This window comes from Alligator mississippiensis, chromosome 1, assembly GCF_030867095.1.
Source record: "Alligator mississippiensis isolate rAllMis1 chromosome 1, rAllMis1, whole genome shotgun sequence".
Classification (NCBI taxonomy): Eukaryota; Metazoa; Chordata; order Crocodylia; family Alligatoridae; genus Alligator; species Alligator mississippiensis.
In genome coordinates, this window is record NC_081824.1 from 98,059,810 (window position 1) to 98,084,648 (window position 24,839).

The window sequence follows — 24,839 nt, forward strand, 5'->3', positions numbered from 1 at the left end:
AAATTAGAAAGACCAGTCCAGTAAACTGTAGTTTTCACTCTTCAAAAGCTTCAGAGCCTAGAAACACTTGCAAATTGGACACTTATCTGAAATGTATTTAATTTATTCACACCTCTTGAATTTTCACTAGGAAATTTGGGGAAGAGATTACTGGTACTTTCTATGGCAATTAGACAGTACAGTAAAAGTATCACGTAATTCTGCCCGAAAGCTGGAGAAATGTGGAAGAAACATATGTAAACACTTTTTAAATTGATTTTTTTAATTAAAAAAAGCTTCAATTGAGACTTTGCTTGAAAGAATCTCTCTCTCTCCTCTGAACTCCTTCACCCATATTTGCTCTGCATGTAATAAGCAGGAAAGTATATTGAAAAAGAAAAAATAAAATAATTTAATTGAAATGGTCTGTGAAAAAGAAGCAAATCTTCCCAGCAATGTTCTTGAAATCCCTTGCCAAACAACTTCAAGTATTAGTATGTATTTTTTTTAAGTGAATTGGCTAGTGTGTGTATGTGGAATCCTACAATTACTGATTGGAAACAGAGCACATCTGTGCATCTGTGTTGTAGTTGACTCTTGAGAAATACCACTCCTGTGTGGGAGGAGCCTGTGTTTCTGGAATAGAGCTTTGGATTTCTGATCTATTCTGTTGTCACCATGAAATTCCTAGTGGCTACATAAAATGGTGCCATGACTATCAAGATATTCTTTGTGTCCACAGATCTGACAGCAGTACAATGCCAGCTGTAATAGTCTCTTACAAACCACAACAAGGTAATGACCAAGTAGAACATAACTCTGAGATCAATTAAATGTATTTCAACGTTATCATTACAGAGTGTGATACCCTTGTGTGTTCATTATGAACAATGCAGAGGCTTTAAAAGCATATGTCTCATTGCTGCTAAATGATGATGATATATCATGGTAATCATTACTCAGTTGAGCATGTTCCAAGGTTACCTTGAGTAAGCATGAGTAGTAATTACTTAATTCAAATTATATAGAAGCACATGGGAATTAATATTTCCCACCAGTCTTATTTGTCACTTCAAAATAAAATGGCCAGCAGTCCTGTTTTTCCCAGAAGAGTCTTAAGTTGGTCTTTCAGCTTTGTGGAATAAAATATCCCTGTCAGGGCTGCTGGATAGCATTTAATGGGTGTTAAATGGAGCAGATATCTGCTGTGGCTTATATTACTGTGGTAGAAGTTTGCAAATATTTCTTGCAATTGGCTGGGCAATACGAACTCACTTGCTTCCTTTGCAGAGTAGGTGTACTTGTAATTATTAATGAACAAACAGTTCTGGCATGTTTTATGTTAGCCAAGCAACATTCTAAAGGGGAGAAAATAGCACCTCCTACCCACAACTACAGTACAGAGAGAAATTAGGCACAGTAGAGATATTTCACTATTTCAGAAGATTAGGGTGGCTATCTTGGTCATCAGTTCTATGATCAGTCAAGCCTTTGGTGTCTGACACATGAGAGATTCTGTGAAAGATATGGTGGTTGGTCAGTAGAAGTCATGTTCCATTCTTGTGCTCTTTCAGCATGGAGAAAGGAGGAATCCGGAATCAAATTCTCTATTTTTTCAAATGTATGTAAATGTAAAGCCCACTTTTATCTCTAAGACAAAATGGTTGGAGGAAACTGGAAAGTCTCTGCTTATGAGTAAGGAAAAAACAGACAGGCGGATGACAATCCCATGTCCTCCTCGTATGATTACCATGCCCTTCCCAACGGTTAGTAGGATGTCTAACACCTAGGTATCCTTTATCTGTTACAACGAAGGGTTTCACTTGGCCTAGTATATGGTTTGTGTACAATGGTGGATAGGCAAAGTTTAAAATAGGACTCTAGAGCCTTGCAGCTGGAGGACCTGAGCTCTACGTAAAGGGCTGGAGGAGCTAGGTGAATGCAGAGGAAGCATTAGTTTGGACCTTGAACACTGAGCAGGGGTAAGCACTTGTCTGGCCTTCACAAATGTGAATGGGGAGGAATAAAACTGCCTTCCTTCTGTTCAGGGCCCCGAGACTTTTGCTTTGGTAAAACTTAGAATGTGGTTCTGTTCTGAGATCAGTGTTGAAGTCAGTGGATATGGCTGATAGAGTCTTTCTGCCCCCTAGCCATGTCCTACATTAGTCCAAGATAGCCACACCCACAGCCAGGCCATGAAACTTTTTCTTGGGACAGCATGTTCTGCTGCTGGGAGCCCTGGAAGCCTGACTGCAGACATGGAGCACTACAGATGGTGGGAGGAGGGCAGCATTTCTTCTTTGAACTGACTGAAATTACCTTCACTGTTTTGCCAAGAAAATGTAAAAAGCTTTTGCATCCTTGGGTAGTACACATGCAGCTGACATGCAAATTGATGTAATATTTAGAGGAGCTTCTTTGTCCCATTAATATAAAAATGCTAGATAACATGATGGAAGACTGAGTGGTTTGCCAGCACTCTTGGCTCAAACTAAAAGTATCTGCTAGAGTGTATTGAGAATAGAGCTCAGGGAAGGCTTTTCCACCGGGTTCAATTAGTTGATTCCCATCAAATGTTTTATTCCAGCTCTTTCAGAGAAATCACGTATTAGAGCTTTTTAAAAAAATCATTTGATTTTGGCTTAGAATGTGCCATTATCTAACCCAGCGTGCTGTTGAACAGCCCCAGAGCAGCCTGGGATGGAAACTGCTCATTCTGGGAGCCATCATGTCCCTTGCAAGCTCTTCTTTGCTTTCAGAGGAGGAAAGTACTATGATGCTCTGAACCTCATGCAGTATGCATTTCTTAATGTTCCTGTTGTGCTGCTAGGTGCATGTTTAGAGTGGGAGGAAAGCACTCTTCTGTTGTTGGCACCCATGTGCTTGAGGCCGCGTAGCAGAATGTAGCATGCTTGTAGAGCTCCCTGCACCAGAAGGGTGAGACAGTGTCCCAGGGATCAGGGCAGGAAAGGAGGTGTGTGTGTTTGATGTTCTTCTGCAGTCCTGAGATTCTTTGGTCCTTTAACCACAGGTTGTGACATTATGTACTGGATTTGAAGGTTGCTGGAACTGGTATCAAATAATTTTGTTAATAATGCAGAGCTGTTAACATTAGCATATAAAAAAATCATAAGTGTAGAGGCCAATGTATGGCCTTACTACTTAGCCCAAGCATACTGCTTTGAAAAAATAATAGAAGTCATCTGTTGTTTCTCAGAAGTGTACACAATCCAAATCACAGACTGTTTTATCATTTAAGAAGAGATATTGAGAGGGGGAAGGTTAACTACATTCTTTTAAAACTCCCTTCCCCCACAGACCCCTCATCTCACCCCAAGGCATCTCATAATTATTTTGCATTTTATTAAAAAGATATGCAAAATAGGGTGTCATCCACCCTAGCTGCCCAAACTTAGATTATAACCTTACACATTTACTCCACTTTTTGTTTGATACATGCAGTGTCCTGTTTCTAAACTGTTTTTACTGAAAAAATATGTCAAAAGATATCCTACAACTTTTAGCACAATTGAGAAAGAATAGGGAACCCTTTCCACAGGGTTGTAGAAGCAATTAGTGCTTTTTGTGCTGGTCAAAAATATGGCATTCAAATTAGAGTGTAAGGATATACATTTTAAATGAAGCATTGTTTATATGAATTTGGTTTTTTGGATTAAAAATGGTTGACATTGTTAAAATGCTAAATTTTCAGTAAGAAATATTGTGAGAATTATTCTTCTATTTTTGCAATGTTGATGAGACACTTTATCTACAATGTTTTGGAAATGGATACTAAAATATTTTGTTGACAAAACTGGAATGAACAATCTCAATAACCATTTATAAACAAGAATGGATGAATTCTGAATCCTTTGAAATGAAAAGAACTTTGGAATTTAAATTTCCCCCCACCACACTCATTTTTCCTTTTTCAAACAACTCTTTGTTTGATTTTATAAATAGGTGGAAATTCATTTTTTTTCCTACAGCATAAGTTGTCTTGCTATTGTGGATAAGGGAAATGAAGTCTGATTTTCTTATCTGGTATCTTTTTCACATAGCCACAAAGACAATCAAAATGAGTGCCTTGCACTCAGACAGCAAGTGCCCTAACTAATTAGGGAGTGACATTGACAACCTCCTAAAAGCCTCTTTAGTGAAATGGATGGTGGCTTTGACTTTGGTTCCTCAAGAGTCAGAGGTTAAAGCATGGAAAAATGAGATCATCCTTAGGGACATGGATGACACCCCAGGGTAAAGTAAATAGCATAAGCTGTATGTAGGACTTTTGTACATGACCCTTCTTTTTGATAGAGCATTTACTGCATGAAAGACTTCCCCCTCCCCCTTTGTCTCTGTGTACATGGGTTAATTACACTGATTGGAGAGAGCAAATCCCTCATTTCATGTGCACTTCTGGAACCAAACGCTAAGACCTGCAAATTATTTATAGGCAACTGAAAAGATTGCTCAGATGACTGAAGTGCAACAGCCAGCAATTGTCTGATTCACCGGTCAAATATCTTGTGCATAGAAATATTAACAGAAGGAAACTACTAAAGTAATGTTGGAAGAAAGCATTACCTCACTTTCTGTAGTGGACATGTTGGTAAATGTTATTTTAAGGCTCTGGTTTGACTTTATTTTTCATGTGCTAGCTTGCCCATTACTTTGCAACATATGGCTCATATTCCTTTGGAGGAGGTGGGGGGGGGGGGAGGGTGCATAGCATTTGTATATATTTTTCCTTGATCAGACCCTCGGTTGCACATCTATGTTGATTCACACTAGCTAAAGATCACTTGTACATATTTTTAGCAAATATATAGTGTTTCTAGTCCAATGTATCTTAAGGAATTCTGGGGGAAAGTGGAGTTGTTTTGTTTTTTCAGATTTTTTAAACCAATAGGGAAACTGTGACAAAGAGGATAAGGTCATAGGAAACTAGGGCTAGAAGGGACATCACATGCTCAGTAACTTACTGTGCAGGAAATTTAAGCCAGTGTGAATGCACGTGTAGATACACCCTTAGAGTTGCAAAGCTACTTAAGTATATTGTCATCTGCAGTCCCTCATGGCCAGGGATGACTACTGCCACAGGTCAAGTAAAAGGTTGTAAATGAATCCACTGGTATCTAAGAAGGCCAATCCTAGACTTGTAGAGTCTCTGACAGATGCTACAGGTACTGGTTAAAGGGAGGTTGGACCACAGATTTCTTGGTTTTGTTTCCTTTCCTTCCATTTCCATCATTTTTCTGCCTCTAGGGTGAGACAGTTTTCCTTAAAGTAAGATGTACTTTCTTTCACAAGGTGCTGCCATGTAGTCCTGTCCCAGGCTAATTTTTTCAAATTTGTGATGTTAATGTCATGCTTCTTAATGTTTGCTTTGAGGGCGTCCTTGAAATGTTTCCTTTGGCCCCCATGTGTCCTTTGTCCTTGGATGAGTTGGGAGTATGTATACCAAAGCAACTGCTGGTGGCATTAACATTGGTAAGATATTAGCATTTGTGTGATGATCCTCCCACTTTATGCCAGGAGGTAGCACTGGTGAAGGCATTCCAGGCTTTTCAGGTGGTCCCTGTAGGCCAACCAAGCTTCATAGCTATAGAGAAAGGTTGGAATTACCACAGCCTTATATAGTAGGAGCTTTGTTCGTGTCCTGATGTTGTGATCATTGAACATATGAGCTGGCACATTGGATCCTGTACTGGATCTTCTCATTGACGTTTGCCTTCTTTGACAGATGGCTGCCAAGGTATACAGTGTTCAACATTCTCATAGAATCACAGAAAATTAGGGTTGGAAGGGACCTCAGGAGGTCATCTAGTACAACCCCCTGCTCAAAGCAGGACCATCCCTAACTAAATCATTCCACCCAGGGCTTTTTTGAGCCGGCCCTTAGTGAGAAAGTGAGAAAGCTTTTCCTAATATCCAATCTAAAATTCCCTTGCTGCAACATGAGACCACTGCTCCTTGTTCTGTCAACTGCCACCACTGAGAACAGTCAATCTCCATCTTCTTTGGAACCACCCTTCAGATAGTTAAAGGCTTCTATCAAATCCCCCTCGGTCTTCCCTTCTACAGACTAAATTAGCCCAGTTCCCTCAGCCCCTCCTCAAGTCATGTGCTCCAGCCCACTAACCATTTTCATTGTCCTCTGCTGCACTATCTCTAACTTGTCCACATTCTTTCTGTAGTGGGGGGGCAGTACTCTAGAAGAATCACTTCCCTCAATCTGCTGGCAATGCTCCTGCTAATGCTGCCTTAGTGTTTCAGATTTTAGGAAACAGTGTGTGGAGCTTGTTGGTCATAGTCCCCCCCTCCCCCCACCGTAATTTTGAAGACCTCAGCTGGTATACCATCAGGGCTACATGCTTTGTTGTTCTTCATCTGTCTTATAACCTGGTGGACATCTTCAGAGGTTGGTGGACTGGCAAGTGCTTTCTTTACTGGATGCTGCAGGATGAATTTGATGGTTTCATCAGTCACTGTTGATTCTTGGTGCATGAGCTTTTTGTACTGCTCCTTCTAGCAGTTTTTGATGGACTCATCTTTTGAGGAGTGTACTTCTGTCTTCAGATCTAAGAGGGGTTAGGCCACAAGAATTTGGCCTGTATAGAACCTTGCGCTGAAGAAGCTCCATGTCATGATTGTCAACAATTGGCTGGATTTCTTTTGCCTTCTCTTCCTACCATTAGTTCTTGATGTTTTGAATCTTTCTCTGGGCTTCAGCTTTAAACTTTTGAAAAGTTCCCTGCTTTTAAATGATAAAGAATGGTTTTGCCAGTCACAGAAAACTTTTCTTTTTTCATTAAAAAGGGTTTTGATCTCAGCATTGCATTCATCAAACCAGTCCTGATGGCATTGAGTGATAAAGCCAGTTGATTCCATGCAAGCTTCATGGATGGTCTCTTTTAGAGCTTGCCAATCTCCGTCAACCCGAGTGTTACCATTTTCAATCCAAAAAAATTGGCAAGTTTCTTACTGAGATGTGTTTGGAGGGCTTCACAAAGTCTATGCGTTTGAAGGCATTTGATGTTGTACTGTCTTTGGACTAAGTTGTGTTGCTTTTGATGTTTCAACACAACCGTGATGGATGTGACTGATTTCACTGAAGTATATATGGCTCAGCCTAACATCTTATATGTTGTTAAATTTAAAAGAGTGTTGCATCTGACTGAAATACCCTGAGCACTATATTTTGGCAAATCTTCCAACCTAAGCTGGAACTCCCTAGGTTGTGGGACTTAAAACATTTAGAGCAGAATTCTAGTTCTCCTAGTGGATGACCAAAATGAAGATTGAATTAGCAGTGCTCCTACACAATAGTTGGATATCTCAAACTGTGCTTTGGTTATGCACAAGGTGAAGTAGGATTCTGCCCCTAGTTTTCCAAAAACTGTCAAGCTTCATAGCATCTTTATTCACTTTAAGTGGCTAACACTTTGTTTATATACCTATCAAAAGATAGCATCTCCTGAATGCAATGCCCTTAAATTTATGTAGATGCATCTTGCTACATTTGATTTAGAGGAAAGGTTCTTACTTCTTGAATCACCAGAATATTTTGTGCTTAATCCATCCAAGTACGTGTACTTTCATTTGATAAAATCACTGCATTTGCTATTATGAAAAAAGATTTTTTTTTTTAATTAAAAATGCTGGATTTTAAAAAGGAGCAGCCCCATGTTCTATTGAGGCCTGAATTGGACCTGTTGATCAGTCAGAAATACCCATATAAATTGGAACTTCTGAGTGCTTTGTCTTTTAGGAAAGTCAGTACACTTTTTTAGTGTTTAACTTTAGGCAACCATTTTTGAAAACTTTGGTTTAAAATTCATATTTGGGTTCACGTGAAACCAAACTCATCTTTGGTTTCTTCTTACAGCGTGGTTGTTTCAGTGGCTAGATCTTCAAACATCTACTTCTGTGGCTACTCAGGCTGTTGTTCCAGTCCTCCTAGGCTTCACCCTAATTCCTTTGCAATTTCCTAACATAATTTCTATGGAATTTGCTTTGAAAGTATGGTTTGAACTGATTAAAAGCTCATACTTTATGTAAGAACAGCTGAGAGACATGATCTACTGGATTTTCTTGTATAATTTTTATATTTCATGAGATGCATAAAAATCTGACAATAATATCACTCTAAAGGAGAGATGGGCAATTATTTTGCCTGGAGGGCCACATAATGAGTTTTGATGAGCTGTCGAGGGTTCCATGGGTAGCCCTGCCCCTTGATGGGTGCCCTGCCCACTGCTTGGTTGCCATCTGGGGACTGGAAATCCCATCTCTAATCCCTGATCTTGCCACCAGAAGTCCCTCCTGCCTCCCTCCTGTCCTGTCCCATCCCCCTGGAAGTACTCCTTTTGGGAGGAGAGGTTGCCATCTTGGAACTTGAAAAAAACCAAATCATCTACCAAAGTCAAATATGTACTATAACATATTTTAATTTTATTTCATAAAATATTTTTGTCCTGATTTATGTATGTTTGTATATAGAGGTGATTGCATAATAGCTCAAAATAAAGTCTTATTCCTGCATATTGTGTGTTTTGAGGAGTGTATGGGGGAGTGTGTGGGGTGTGGTTCAGTGTGTGTGTGTGTGGGAGGGTGGTGGGGGTGTGATTGTGTGTGGGGGTGTGTGTAGGTTATGCTGAGGGTGTGCGTGTTTGTATATGTTTGGGGTTGAAGTGTGTGTGGGCAGGGTGTGATTGTGGGTGTGTGGTTTGTGGGGTGTGAGGGAGGGTGGGTGGGTGTGGGACCCATATGTTCCCCCATGGTGCACAATCCCCACCACTGGTGTCAGCAGCGGCAGGTGGCAGGCTCTCGGGGTGCTCCTGGCCTGCGCAGCACAGCTGTCCGGCAGCATGCAGATCTAACCTGTTCTGGGAGCTGCACATGGCAGCAAGGAGCAGAGCCCAGCTGGCTTACCTCTATTGTGTGGCAGTCCCCACAGCAAACTTGTAGTTTCTGGGACTTGCATGCCACTGGGAGGAAGCCCTGCATGATGGAGTATGTGGCCTGGCCCCACTCTTTGCCACCATGTGCAGCTCCTGGGACTCCTCTGTGAAGGAGGGAGCAGGGCTCCTTGCCACTTCTGTCAGAGTCCTGGGAGCTGCATGTGGAAGGCAGGGAAGGCAGCTGACTCCAATGCACAGGGCTCCCATCCAGTGATGCATGAGTCCCAGGAGCTGCACGTGAGCTGTAGGGAGCTATGTGTGATGGAACTGAGCTAACCCTAGCTCCATGCTCCAGGTGCTCCCATGGGCATGGGCCCCAGGCCTCAGGCCCCAGGCTCCAACCAGCTCCAGCCCCACACTCTTTGCTTTCACCCAGCTGTGGCTTCCCCTGCCCTCCTCCTCCCCTGCTGCTGCTTCCCTAACTGCTGCCCAGAATGAATGTTGCAGCAGGGGCATGAAGTGGAAGTGCTGGAGGCCAGGGAAGCCAAGCAAGCCTTGGTGGCTGCAGCAGTAGCAGTAGCAGCAGTGGCCCCATCTGGAAGCTGTGCATGCTGGCTGAGGTGGCGCTAGAGCCAGGGTGGGGGTGGAGCTGGGGTGGGGGCTCTCCCATGTGCAAGGGTGGGAGCGAAGTGCATGGTCTTGGTAGGGTACAGTTAGTTGTTGGGCACTCATGGGTCAGATGAAATCACCTGGCAGGCTGAATCTGGACCATGGGTCATATTTTGCCTGACCCTGCTTTAAAGTTTCAGAAACAGAAACCCCGCACCCTGCTAAAAGCAACAGCTATTAGAAGATTTCCTTTATCGAGTTTCAAATAATGGTAGCTATATGGATTGCTGCTTGCCTCAATTATAAACAAATTAACGCTGGCAACTGAGAAACATCTTTGTCTTCTGAACTCTCTTAAGGTCCAATCCTACAACTGACCCTATACAGTACAATAACAAGTCTGGGGACTTATGTAAAGATCCATGTCTTACATTGCTGGACAGCCTATTGTTTCAAAGTTGTTTTCTTATGCAAAAACAAAAAATAAATAAAGAGAGAGATTAAAATTTACCCTATGCAGAGATTTTTAATAGTAAAGAAAATAATTTTGCATCTGCCTTGTATCCTTGCTTCAAACATACATGGCTTCTCATGAAACATGTATTAATGGAATACTTGAACTGGTATATCATAACTCATTTTTTTCAGGGGACAGATTGTCTTTTTATATTTAAAACACAACCTTCCCCCTGACCAACACCCAAGAGGAATGATTTGTATCCCTGATCAGCTAGGAAAAATTATGGTCAACTATGCATTAGATGATGAATTTAGGATGTTTTGAACCAGTTATTTGCAGAGCTATATTTTTGGGCTTTTTACATTCTTTAATTTTGTGATCATATTTTATTGCCACTTACATCCTGTAGTAATATTTTTTTATGGCCCTAATATATTCCTAACTAATTTTTATTTTTTAATAGAAAACTTTTTCTTGCCCATAGACGGAGACTCTAATCTCTCAAATTTCCTTTTCATTGAAGTATTTAAAATGTTCTCTTTTCACATTATTACAACTGGAAGGTAGGATTCCATTGTTTGATAACTCTTGCTGGGCACATCTACACATGAAATAGTGCACAGGAGTTTATTGCTCCTAGACACAGAGTTTAAATCTTTACCTGGGACCTCAATACATTGAGCCAGGACAGCGGAGCCCCAGCTGGCAGAACACCTGGGGATTCAGCATGCCAGCTTGGAGCTGTTCCCCTCCAGCAAAATGTGTTGGAGGGGTGGCTGGCTGGCCCCAGCAAACAGCCCTGCACTGTAGCACCCTTTTGCCTCAGCCAGACTCAGTCACCCTCTACACAATTTGGATCAATCCAAAATACTTTTTGTTTGGTTGGTTGTTTTTTATTTATTTGTACCCCACCAACACAAAACAATCAATCAAGTCATTGTCCCAGTGAAGCAAAACATTTCATTCAAGATGGGTGGGAAAAGTTTTGGTTTTGGGCCATTTCAATTAAAGCCAAAGTGGGCCATGGCACACCCCAGGACTGTGCATCACTGCCTGAGCCTCACGGAGAATAGGCCTAACCTGGCCTGGTCCACCCAGATAGCGTATGCCCTTGGGCAGGAGCCATAGGTCCTGGAGCTGCATGTCCTGGTCCTGTCCAAAGGTGCACTAGCAGGCCATACAATGCTGCGTCGGGCTCGGCCCATTCTTTCTGCAGAGGCATGCTGCAGCAGGAATGGCTCAGCTGGCTGCTGCTGCCAGCACTGGGGGCTGTGTGCCGTATGGGGTGGGGGAGCGGGTGTATGGTTCCCCCCACAAACCTCCCCACAAACCCCACATCCCCCACCCCCCACATAACCCTGCCACTCCCCACACAACCACCCATACACCCCACACCCACAACCCCCCCCCCCTAGAAACCACACAGCCCCCTCACCCCCAGTCCCTGCTTACCTGGGACAGCTCCTGGGGCCAGGTCACACCGCAGTCTTGCCCCACTTCTGTTTGCAGGTATCCATTTTAGAGCCCACATTGCAAATATACAGTGTGGGGAACATTTTTTCATTCTCAGTGTGCCTCTTGTGGCATCTCAAACTGGTTTGAGGTGCTGCAACAGGTACATGCGTGCACATCTGGATGTGCCTATTATGGCCAAAACTAGTTGGTAAAGACTTGCCAGACTAGAGCTGCATGTTTTGATAAATGGTAAGCCAAAATATTTTAGCTTACCAAAACTGCTAATTGAATGATTGATTAGCAGTTGGAGGGTTTATTTTCTTTTACATTTTTCACATTGCTGCACTTCCTGGTGTCATTTAGGACCAGAAGTGAAAATAATAATATAACAATAAAAAAGTAGCTTGTCTGACTTTTCTAACCCTTTAGAAATGCTAATAGAATCGAAGTCTTTGAAAGTACTCAAGGGCAGTAGGGTCAGATTTGATCCACCTATCAAGTTAATTTAGGTGCCTTAGTATGATTCTATTCCATAAAGCTTGAGTCTGTACAAAATGATTAATATATAAAAAAAAGGGGTCTATGTCACTTTGCTGCTTTTCTGTAATCCAGTCTTAGGTTAGGTACAGAGATTCAGGAAGGTTAGGGAGAGGTCAGATTGCATTAAAAATGGTCACCTGATCTAACTTTGTTTGCCCAGGTGTGAGCCTTACACTTAGATCCCTAGTTAGGTTGATCTAAGTGCAAACTGTACAGAAGTTCAGGACAGTTATATCCATCTAAAAATGGCCGGCCTGATCTAAGTTAACTGTAGCTTGGAGGTAGTCTAATTTAGATTGGGTCTGGAGAGACTGATCTAACTGAACTTCTGTACATTTGCCAGTGCAGTCCCAGGATTGGGAAAGCCCAGCTGCCAGCCCTGGTGTCAGGGCTGCACTTTTCCTACACCCTGTAGCAAAGTCCTGGCCCCAAGGGTGGCTGTGATGCCCCCGAGGGCCCAGTGAATCCTCTCTCACCCTGGCTTCTTGGGGTACCCTCCCTTTTTAACCAAAAGTGAGCCCAAGTCCTCAACCAGCCAGTCTTAGTCTTGCCCCTCAGGCCTCAAACCTTTCCAGCTTTGGCCCCATTTCTCTGGCTGCACCCCTATCATCCTAAGTCCATTACCTCAGCTTCTGGGCCCCAGTCTCATTTTACCCTTCTCGGGCTCTGGGCTCCTGGCTTTAGGCCCGTCCTTCTTGGGCACTTCAGTCCCCTGGGGTGCTGGACTTAGGCAAGGCTGCTCTCTTACTTCCTATCCTCCTGGGATCCCTTACTCAAGCAAGACTGTTTATGTAGCACTCAGCTTCCTGGATCCCTGACCCAGGCCTCATGCTGCTCATCCCCCTTACAGTACCTGACCCATACAGGGCTCTATGCAGGTTGTCACTCAGGCAACCTATGATATCCATGACTCCCTTATAGCCATAATCCGTTCCTCTGGTATCAACTTAAACACAATGCAAATATAAGCAGTTGTTTTCAAACAAAAAGGACACCCCCAGTCTGGGTTTATGCCATCCCATAAACCCTACCTCCCTTTGGGCTTCCACCTGCAAGCTCTCATGGGTGACTTGCCAGGCTGTCTCTTTCAGCCCCACTCTCTCTGGAGCTCCACTTCCTGAAGCATGCAGAGCCAAACTGTCTGCCTTGCTTCAGGCCCCAGACATATATGCCTCTAAGCCCCAACCCTTCTGATCATGTGGCTCCCATCACACACACAGGCCAGCCTGTGCTCCTCTGCTGCAGCCCCACAGCCAGCTTGGCATCCTGTACTCTCTACTTAGAGTGACAGGGACCTCTGGCTATTATTAGACCCCTGGCCCCTGCTCCCAGCACCAAATGGACAACTCCCCTCTGCAAACCAACCAGTCCCCAGTCCACCCTGAGCCTGCCACACCCTGCCTGCCCAATCCTCAAGCTGTCCTTGGTGGCAGATTTACTGGCATTTACTGGTGCCAGGAGCCAGTGGAAGTAAGTTGGTGTGGGGGAGAGGTGGGTGGAGTTGGAAATGAGTTGGTTCACTGGGGAGTTGTTTAGCTGGGAGTGGGGTGGGTCATGGAGCTAAAAATAGCCTCTTGCATGGGGTGGGGGGGAGGAGAGAGAGCACCCCATCCTGCCAAAACCCCACCATGGAGCTGCCGGCTCTGCTGATCTGCCCACCTCTCTTCCAACACCAGTGTACTTCAGTCAGGCTCCTGGGACCAGTGAACCAAGTAAAACTGGCCCCAGGAGTGGTTTTTGGGATTGGAGGCAGTTCAGCATCATGACAGTCATAGAATCATAGAAAATTAGGATTGGAAGGGACATCAGGAGATCATTTGGTCCAACTCCCTGCTTAAAGCAGGACCACCCCCAACTAACTCATTGTAGCCAGGGCTTTGTCCAGCCGGGCCTTAAAAACCTTCAAAGATGGAGATTCCATCACCTCTCTAGGGAACTCATTCCAGTGCTTCACCACACTCTTAGTAAGGAAGTTTTTCCTGATATCTAACCTAAACTTCCCTGCTACAACTTGATACCATTGCTCCTTGTTCTGCCATTTGCCACCACAGAGAGTCTAGTTCTATCCTGTTTGGAAACACACTTCAGGTAGTTGAAGACTGCTATTAAATCCCAGGCCTCCCTGATCCCTTCCATGCCTGACCCCACCCCCTGTCTGCCCCTGAGCCCCAGATCCCTTCCCTGCCTGGCCCCATCCCTCCCCTGCCTCCCCAAGTCCCTCTGATCCCTTCCCTGCTTGGCTCCACCCCTTGACTGCCCGCCAGGCTCCCCCATTCCTTCCCTGCCGGCCCCAACCACCACCTCCACCCCCAGCCCCTGATCCCTTCCCTGACTGGCCCCACCCCCTGCCTGCCCCCCAGACCTCCGAATTCCTTCCCTGCCTGGCCCCATCCCCCCCAGCCTCCTGAGGCCCCTGAGACCTGTACCTCCACCCCAGCATCCCGACAACAAAAAAAACCAAACAACCCCCACAGCACTTACTGGCAGTTTCAGCTGCCGTCTGTGTCACTGGGACCCTGCCTGCACAGTGTGGGGCAGGGGGACACTCTATATATTTATATTCAGGGATACTATACTAGTGTAATCCAGGAATGTAACCAGAATCTCTCTCAGGAAGGTGCAAACCATTCTTAGACTTAACAACAACTATCACAGGTGAGGAGAATCAACAGGGATCTGTTATCTGATTTGATTTGTTACTATAAAGTAAATTTCCATGGACTACATGGCAGGCAGTTTATAAATATTTATTTGATTTACACAGTATCTATCATGAGGCATATAAAATTAAGGCTGAAACATGAGGTTCTAATTCCCAAGTGCCCTGCACACTGTAGGTTCTTTTATGCCCATAATGTAATATTTTATACCCCTTTTATACTACTATAAATGTCTAATCAATGTTCAAGATGACAGAGAATCAGGCTCTGAAAATCTAGAAAACAATACAAAGTTCAATGACTGAAAAATGATTGTGTGTTGGGTGCTTTCCATTTGCCTTCTCATACCTGGGGGCTCATTTGGGACATGTTTAGCAAGCTTTACTTGGTAAACAGGACCCCAAGACTTTTAATTCCTTTTAAAATAAAAGACAAGAACCTTAATTCATCAACATCTATTTGCCTCCAGAAATTGGAGCATTAACAAAAACACTGAATATTATATGATTTAAGAATAAAACAATAAGTGTTGGGAAACATGGGAAAGGGCTGGTTAAGAGAGAGAAAAATTTTGACTGAGGAAGTTTTTGTAAGCCTCAGTTTTTACTAGGTTGCATAATCACAGAAGGTTTTTACAGTTCTCTTGTAAATTTAGTCTTGAAGTGTGATGTGGATAACAATTAAATGCATGACATGTAATACAGGTTTCCTTCACTTTATGCAGGTTCTGTATGAGTGAATTCAATCTTATGCAATAACACTTTTTATTTAAAAAATTCGTTATATGAGAGGTAAATTCACTCTTATGTGATTGGTGTGGTAGAAGCCTGGAGTCAGCTGCTTTGTGCAGTGCATTGTGGGAGTGACGCGCACCAAAATATAGGCTCCTGTGTAGATCTGTGCTTCTTGTTCATTGTCTGAAACATGGATTTCTGTAGCTGCCATCCCCAGTATGATAGTGCCCTATGCTTGTGTGTACTGTCTGCTGCCGGTGAGTACCAAAATTGTCTTGTAAAAGTGATAGAAATTGGTCTGGGAATGTATTCCTATTTGTTACATTTTAAAATGGGTTCCCTTCATGCAAATTTGAGTTATGCACCATTTTCCAGAAATACCTGTACAGCATAAAGCAAGGGAAACCTGTACTTGCATTATAATTCAGGATTTAATCATTTGGGTATACATGAGAAAATGTTGTGTGTGAAACTTAGATACATGAGTTAGACTTCTATCAGTTATGGGAGTTGTGTAGGAAGTATTCACTGAAAATTTACCTAAAAAGACTTAAACCCTAAACAGTTTGTGCCCTGCTTCCTCATTAGCTCAAATGTCAAATATTGTATAAACATAGATAACGTACCACTACAAGCTCCATATAGCATTGATAAGTGGACATTTAGAGGTGTTATTGACAGATGTTCTGTTATTTAGCAGCATATCTTTCATAAACAACTTAAATAAAAAAATATTGTGCTAATATATACTGTTGCATTCACAAGCAAACAATATCAGTTCTAAACTTAAAGGTCACATCACATTTACCCTTCGCTAAATATGTAGGCTCTTTTTAATTGAACAGCTGCATTGCTCTCTATAGTCACAATGATTTCTATTGCCAAGAGCCAGCATATTAATGATTGTGTATATGTCTTCAGTAAATAGCACTGGTTTGCAATTTGAATGCCATATGGAAAAGATTCTAAAATATTAACCAAAGTCCTAGTGTCCTTTGATTTGGACACTGTTTGAAATATCAAACACACTTAGGACATCTATTGGGTATTTAAATGGCCTTTGCCTTGGCTCTGTTCAAGTCCCTGAAAATCCATATTAGATCTGCTTTTCTAACACAACATCACGAGACCCTTTAAGGTATGTACAGACATTTGGGGACGTTAGGGGGAGGTTCGATCAGATTAAAAATGGCCACCTGAGCTAAGATAAGGTAAATTGGAATGAGGAGACAGAGATCAGGTTGGGGGCAAGCAGGGTCTGCAGCAGGGGCTGGCAGAATGGAGGGAATTGCAGAGTGTACAGGGGGGTTGGTGGGGTCAGGCTGGATGGGGGTGGGGGGAAGAAGGGCCTGTAGAGCCCTTGTGGGCACTTGTGGGGAGAATCAGGGGAGCTGACAGAATCAGAAAGGCACTCCAATTCCACCAAACACCCCTGCAACCTCCTGCAGATCAATGCATGGCTTCACAGATGGTGTCGCCAGAAGGGCTTTGACTCCATTGACCTCTGGATATTGTTCCAAGAAGAAGGATTGTTAGAAAGAGATGAGATCCACCTGATGAAAAGAGGGAAGATCATCTTCATAGATAGGCTCAGTAGCCTAGTGAAGGAGGGCTTTAAACTAGGGATGGAAACCAAAGCCCTGAGATAAGTGGTGAAGTGGGTGACCTGGAGGAAATACAAGAAAGAGAAGACAACAGGGGAGGCCTTCTCGTGCTTACTGAGAAAGTAGGGCAATTGGCTAGTTACCTTAGGTGTCTGTACATGAATGCACAGAACCTAGGAAACAAGCAGGAAGAATTGGAAGTCCTCACACAGTCACAGAACTATGATGTGATTGGAATAAGAGAGACTTGGTGGGATAGCTCACATGACTGGAGTATTATCATGGATGGGTACAAACTGTTAAGGAAGGACAGGCAGGGCAGAATAGGAGGAGGAGGAGTTGCTCTTTTTGTAAAAGAGCTGCATGATTGCTCAGAGATCCAATACGAAGCTGGAGATAGACCTGTTGAAAGTCTCCAGGTTAGAATCAGAGGGGAGAGCAACAAGAATGATGTTACTGTGGGTGTTTTCTCTAGACCACCAGACTAGGAGGATGAGGTGGATAAGACTTTATTCAGAAAACTAATGGAAGTTCCCAAATCATAGGCCCTGGTTGTCATGGGGGACTTTAATCACATTGACATCTGCTGGAAGGGTAACACAGCAGTGGTCTGAAAATCCAGGACATTTTTGAAGTGTGTTGGGAACAACTGCCTTTTGCAAGCGTTGAAGAAGCCAACTAGGAGCCATGCTCATCTTGATCTGCTGCTCACGAACAGGGAAGACTTGGCAGGGAATGTAGTAGTGGATGGCAACTTGGGCAGCAGTAACCATGATATCATTGACATTAGAAGAGCTATCTATATTTTAAAGAAACCTTACTGAAGGCACAGGAACAAACCATCCTGATATGCAGGAAGACTAGTAAATATGAAAGAAGACCAGCTTGATTTTTCAGGGAACTTGTGAGTGAGCTACAACACAAAAAGGAAGTTTACAAGAAGTGGAAACTTGGACAAACATCGGAGGAGTATAAGAGTACATGCGTATTCTACCTGATCAACACATCAAAGAACTACTCAACACAGCTCACAAAGACACTCTCATGGACCCAGAGGGACAACCTTCCATCTTCAGCTCCCTCTGTGCAAAAATGAAGTTTGTTTCCTATCTATGGGGACTTATTACCATCTTGTACCATCTACACTTTTCCCAGAGGCTGACGGAGGGACTTTGATCCCGAAAGCTTGAAGAAAAGGACAATTTTCTTGCCATTTTCCAGTTGGTCTAATAAAAGGTATCATTTTGGAAACAAGAGTTCTAGTTTTTTGTATGTGTTTTAGAGTATTGCTTGGGCATTCAAGGATGAAATCAGGAGAGCCAATGTGTAACTGGAGTAGCAGCTAGCAAGAGACGTGAAGGGTAACAAAAAGGGCTTAAGGGCAAGTTAGTGACAGATGATGCAGTAAAGGCTCAAGTACTCGAAGTCTTTTTTACCTGTCTTCATAAGCGAGGTCAGCTCCCAGACTACTGCATCTGGCAGCATAGTTTGGGGAGAAGGCAAGCAGCCATCTCTGGTGAAAGAACAGGTTAGGGATTATTTGAAAAAGCTGGGCTTGTATATGTCTATGGGGCTGGATATGATGCACCTGAGGGTGCTGAGGGAGTTGGCTGATATGATTTCAGAGTCACTGACCATTATCTTTGAAAACTCATGGGGATTGAGAGAAGTCCTGGATGACTGAAAAGGGCAAATATAGTGCCCATATTTTAGAAAAAGAAGAAGGAGGATCCAGGGAACTACAGACTGGTTAACCTCAACTCAGTTCCTAGAATAATCATGGAGCCGGTCCTCAAGGAACCCATTTCTAAGTACCTGGTGGTGATAAGGTGGTGACTAGAAACAATCAGCATGGATTCACCAGAGGCAAGTCATGCCTGACCAACCTAATTTCTTTCTATGATGAGATGCCTGGCTTTGTGGATTCAAGGAGAACAGTAGACATGATATATCTTGACTTCAGCAAGGTTTTTGATAGGTCTCCCACAACATTCTCCCAAGCAAGCTAAGGAAGTATGGGTTGAATGAATGAACTGTAAGGTGGGTAGAAAACTGGGGATATATATATAGACAGAGAGTATCCCTCAATATACTCTACTATATATATATGTTTCTGGAATCATCAGTAGTTCTAAAATCTGTTCCAAGTAGGTACAATTTGGCACCTACAATAATGATGTAATAACATTCTCTCTACCATTCTCTCTATGTAATAACATCTTCTGCTTTTTTTCACTGGTACAGGTAGGTCTTTACTTTCTGTCCCAAATTGCGGTATTGTTTGTTGCCAGATGGAGGGCCTCCTCCTCTGTCCCTGTGCTTTGGACAAAACAAAGTTATTCTGAGCAGGGACTAAAAGGCACAGACCTTGCAGTGTGATGGCACCACATAAATAACACCCTGTTTCAGACTCCTTTTTGTAAAAAATAGTGGTGGTAGAACATTTTTACCCCTCAAAGTAGGACTATATCCTCACACCCTCTCTGTTCCTTTTCTTCCTGTCTGAAAGAACAACAGAACAAAGGGTCAGGCAGTCTGAGGTGTGTCCCTTTCATCAGAGGGGTCTTAGGGTACTGTTAGTATAAATGACACCTTACCATGTTTCCTTGTTGCATGCATCTGGGGCATTCTTGCGGGTATCAGTATATCCGTCGCATGTTCTGCCCTCTAGGGATCTTTTGACTGTGTTGCTATCAGTTGGGGTATGTGTAGCTGTTCATTGCAGTCTATGATCATGTGTCTTACTTTAAGTCATGTAATGATAGATTGGGATTGGCATGTACAGACATTTGCCGGCACTGGGAGCCATGTCAACAAACTGATGAAAGTAACTCAAGATGGGGATGGGGTTTGGCAAGATTGTGCGGAGCTAGTTGGTCTGTGGGGTGGGATGTTGGTGGTCTGTGGAAGGGTTGTCCATCTGGGGAGAGATAGTCAGAGTGGGTAAAAATAGCCCATTTGGGGAACGGGGGGTGCAGCTCTGGGGCTGGGGTGAGCAGCTGGGCTTCCCAGCCCTAGGGCTGCACTCCTAACATGCACATGTTCACTAAATCAGGCTAACCCACCAGTGATTCATGTTAGTTCACCTCCTTAGGCAAATTAATTTAGATTGGGTCCATTTTTATTTTTTGCCCGATTTAACTTCCTTGAACATCTGCATAGATCAGCATTCAGATCCACCTGGTTAGGTTGATCTAAAAGTAACATCTGCACATACCCTTGTAATTTGGCTGGTCTAATTAAAAGCAGCCCTAAAGTCCTTTAAATTATGCCAGAGACTTATTCTGGCTTCAGTCAGGCTGAAGATCAGAAAAAAAGAAAAGTGATTTAGATGCATTTTTTTAATTGACAAATACCAATTTGTTGAAATTGAAATTATCTGTGAAAATCTTGTTGGATGGTTTCTCAGATACAGGATGAAATTTCTGGTCTAAACCAGAGAGCGAGCCCTGATTTAACTAGTCCTTTGGTTATTAGAACATTAATTTGAGCCGTGGGGCATCCAGATTTAATCATCTGCTTCAAATTAGGCAGAGTAGGGAAAGAAGAGGTGGTCAGTGCCCTAACCATTGATTTATTGACTATTCTGTGGTTTTAATGTTTTTTTCTCTCTCTCTCTCTTTCTCTCTCTTCCCTCTCCCCTCCACACTTTTTAATGAAAAACAGGGGGTAAAGTCTCTGTTTCATGCCAATGGAGAGAATAACTTTTGATATCCCCAACTTTTTTAAGGGACAGGAACATTCTTTCCCCTTTGTTTCTCCTTCCGGTGCATATTCCTTCTGGCTATCCCAGGGCCTTGATTAAATACAACTCAAATTGACCTAGGAGTCTGACCCATGATCTTCAGTGTGGATGCCAGGAAGTACTTCCCTTTGACCAACTACAAAAGTAAAGGGCTTCAGAGCCTGACTTAATGAGGAGAGAACCCACCTAACTCTGGAGATTTAATGTGAACCTAAATTCCTCCTTTCTGAGGACACAGTAGTTATAGAGTAGAAACTCATTATATTTCACAAGAATGTGGCAAGTAGTCAATCTTTTAAAAATCTTTTATGGATGGTGCACTTTAGAGAACTCTTAACAGTCACTGAAAAGTCCCTAATTGCACTAGAACAGGGGTTGACAAAATGCGGCCTGGGGGCCGGATGCGGCCTGCCATGCCATTCTATCTGGCCCGTGGGGCCCCTAAACAATTTAGAAAATTAGTATTTATCATCCCCTGGCTGCCGGTCATGCAGCCCTCAATGGCTTGCCAAAACTTAGTAAGTGGCCCTCCGCCCAAAATAATTGCCTGCCCCTGCACTAGAACCATTGATGGATGAGAGGAAGGAGAGTTATGAGGATGAACACCTCCAGAAAACAGTCAATTGAATTACACACCAGGATCATTGCATGAATAAAATAGTGAGCTTCAGAGCTTCCTCCCAGATAGGAGACATGTGGAACCTTGAGAAAATTGAGGCAAATATTTCCTTAAGCGAACTAGGTGCTTGCTCAGCCTGGTCATGCTTAAAATGAGATATACATGAGATGCTTACTGCGCATTAGCCTAATAAAACTGCACAGTAGTGTTTCATGGCAAAAACCATGCTAATAGCCTAATGCAGTGTTATTAAGTTAATGCACAGTAAGCATTACTAAATATCCGTGTGCCGGTGATACTTTGCAGTAACTCTACATACTGTACATTTAGTTAATACTTTATTAAGGAAGTACTAAACTAAATGCACAGCATCTAAGGCGCATTAAGGAGCATGTAGATGCACTCACTGGCAATGACTTTAAACTCTGCTTTTCTTTTAAAATATTAAACAGTGGGTATGTTGCTGTAGAGAAAAGGCTGTGACGATAGAAAGCCTGTAGGGTACTATCATTCTTCAGCTAAGATATTTTTTCTCTTCTCCCTTTCCCTTTTCTCCCTCCAGCTCCCTCCACACACACACACACACACACACACACACACACACACAAACATTACAGTAGCTATGAGCAAATGAACCAGAACTAATTTGCATCTGTGATAACAATATGTCAACAAGCCTGAAGAAAAGTACAATGCAATGGCCACGTGGTGGTGTTACAGCTAGAGATTGGTGGAGAAAGGCATATTCTGCAGGAGTTCAACTGGCAAGTGTAAGTGGAGAAGCACACATGTAGGACTGAAAGTGAAGCCAGCAGAAAGGGGAGCTGGAACATAGAGAGCTGTGGCTTATGAACAAATAATAGAAACAATCCATTTACAGATGAGACTAGTCAGGTATCTGGTGCTCTGTATTCTGAGGGCTTTGACAGTGTATCACCATGACTGTTAAGAGTGCTATGTGTTGTCATTTGGGAAGTGACAGGAGTTGTGCTATTAGAGCCTCAAAGTGACTGAGGCATTGTGGTAATAGATACAGATCCCAGCTGTACTCAGGATCAAATAGAAGATAAATGAGCTTCTGTTATGCTTAACCCATTTTCCAGGAAGCATGCTCCGCTCAAGTTTGATCTGCTCTCTTTGATGAAAGGAAAGCTGTGTTTCTTCATCACATTATGCCTGTATGCACCATATGTCTGCCTCTGACTCCCAAGGAGAAGAAAACATCTAATACAAGTCTGCCAGGCAGCCCAGACCTGGTGTCCCCAAGGGGGATTTACAATGTATTAGCTTTGCACTTTCTGAAGGGCTGACAGCAGAGTAATGTCTTCAATAAATATGCTTTATGTGAGCGTGTATAAACAGCCAAATGTGTTGTTAACATTTAATAGCTTGTAAAAAAATTCCATTATTTCTCAGAACCAAATATGACTTGTTAATTTTATAATTAGGGTTGAACAAAGTGTCTAGAGTTGATCTTGTCTTGATCCTCAGCAGGATATTAGTGAGTAACAGGAATAAAAATGCTCTTCAAACAGGGAGACCATTTCTTCATTAACTATCTCTTTTACAATCATATGCCATGTTTGAAATTAGTTCTCTGAGTACTGTGAAATCTTGTCAACAAACAGTTAGCAGGACAGGGCAGATGATTAGATTTTATTTTTATTGTAATATTTGGATTATTCCAAGCAAGATTAATAAAATCTCGAATCCAGGCTTTCAAATCCTATGGTCACATTCCCATAAGCAGGGGTGAGTTGCTGTGGGGAAAAAAGCAGTGGTACAAATTCAGGCTGCTGTTTTTTTTCCCTGGTGTGTGCCACTGAACATAGGGTTAGCATGGGGAAAAATGATCCAGATGGGGTTGGGGAGACTGGGACCAGCACCTGTGCTGGCCCCAGTAGCCTTACCTGGGGTCCTGGGGGCCTCCTGGGGCAGCAGTGGTGGTGAACCAGCAGCCAGAAGCCTGGCTAGAACCTAGAGCATGGCTCCAGCATATGCTCCTGCTACATGCGCCATTTTTTGGGGGGGGAGGGTTAGGCTTTTTTTTTTTGACACTAGGATTTCCCAATGTAAAAAAAAGATGCCATGTTGCAAATTTGCAGCATGGTGAATGGGGGGACGTGCTGTGCGCAGTTTGAGGCACCACAAACTGCACATCCATGCTTGTCTGGGTGTGCCCTATGGCTAGAGACAAACATTCAAAAAGCCAGAGCCTGAATTGATTAAATCTTTGCAGATTAGTCTAACCTGTCTAGATTGAAACAATTTGCAAGTGAATGGACATTCACTTTTAAATCAGAAAATGCAGGCACATGCCTGTAGTGGCTCAGGCCAAAGCTAGGGGGTGCTAGAGTGAGCCCTTGGCTACAGGGAAACTATGCTGGGAGGGGCGGGGGGGCATGGCCAGCCCTAGTAGTAACCTCAAGTACACTGGGGAGGGAGGGGATTTAATTCCCCATTTGCTGTTCCACCACGGACCTGAGCCAGGATCCATCTAGTGCTCCCCTCTCACAGCTGCGGCCAGAGGCTGGCCATCATGGCCCGCTAAGGCAGAGGGGGCAGGGAGGGGATTCATTCCCCGCTCTGCCCCCTGTATCCCTGGGGGACTGTAACTAGGGTCTGCCAGCCCTGATCGCTGCCACTGCTAATCACTCCCTGCATGGGGCAAGCAGCAGAATAAGCTCCCTCCCCGCTCCCTTCACCAGATGCCAGAGGGAGAGGGGAATAACCCCCCTCCCTGCCTCTAACCTAAGGGGTCATGCCAGCCAGTCTCTGCCTGCACCCTCACCCCTGCCACTGGAGTGGTGAAGGGGCAGGGACCATGATGGGGACAGCAGCCCCATATCATGGTTTCCTAGGGATTGCAAGCTTGCACCAAGCGCAGGGGTGGGAGCGGGCTGGGCAAAGCTGCCACAGACAGCATGGGGTGAGTGGCAGCACTGGGGCTTGGAAGGGTGGCCATAGCCCCCCCAAACCTGTGCAGTCTGTGGCAGCTCTGTCCACCTTGCTCCCACCCCCACTCACAGCGCAGCCCCCTCACTGAGAAGAGGCTTGCACTCCCAAGGAAACCATGACAGGGGAGGGTGCCCCCATCAGGGGTTGGGGTGCAGCCAGAGGTGAGCTGGCATGGCCCCCTTAGGCAAGGGGGCAGGGAGCAGAGTTATTTCCTCCCTCTCTCTGCCATCTGGGGAAGGGAGCAGGGAGATAAATTATTCCACTGCTCACCCTGTGCAGGGAATGATTGACAGCAGTGGCGGTGGTGGTCAGGACTGGTGGACCCCGGCTGCAAAAGGGGTGGAGGGGTGAATAAACCCTCTCCCTCCCCCCTCTGCCTCAGGGGGCCATGCCAGCCAGATCTGGCCATGCCCCTAACCCTGCTGCTGCAGAAGCAAGTGGGGAGCTCCAGGATGACCCCAGCTTGGGTCTATGCCGGTGAGACAGGGAGCAGGGTTTGAACACCCTACTTGGCCAGTTCACTTGAGGTTACTGCTGGGGCTGGCCACACTCCCACCACTGGAGCAGTGAGTG

The 24,839-nt window shown here is 43.9% G+C and overlaps 1 long non-coding RNA gene across 1 annotated transcript in view; it reads left to right on the forward strand.

Annotated features, from left to right (window-relative positions):
- The window catches only part of LOC109286248 (uncharacterized), a 440,090-nt gene that overhangs the window by 114,794 nt on the left and 300,457 nt on the right, over nt 1–24,839 (forward strand). The window lies entirely within an intron of this gene.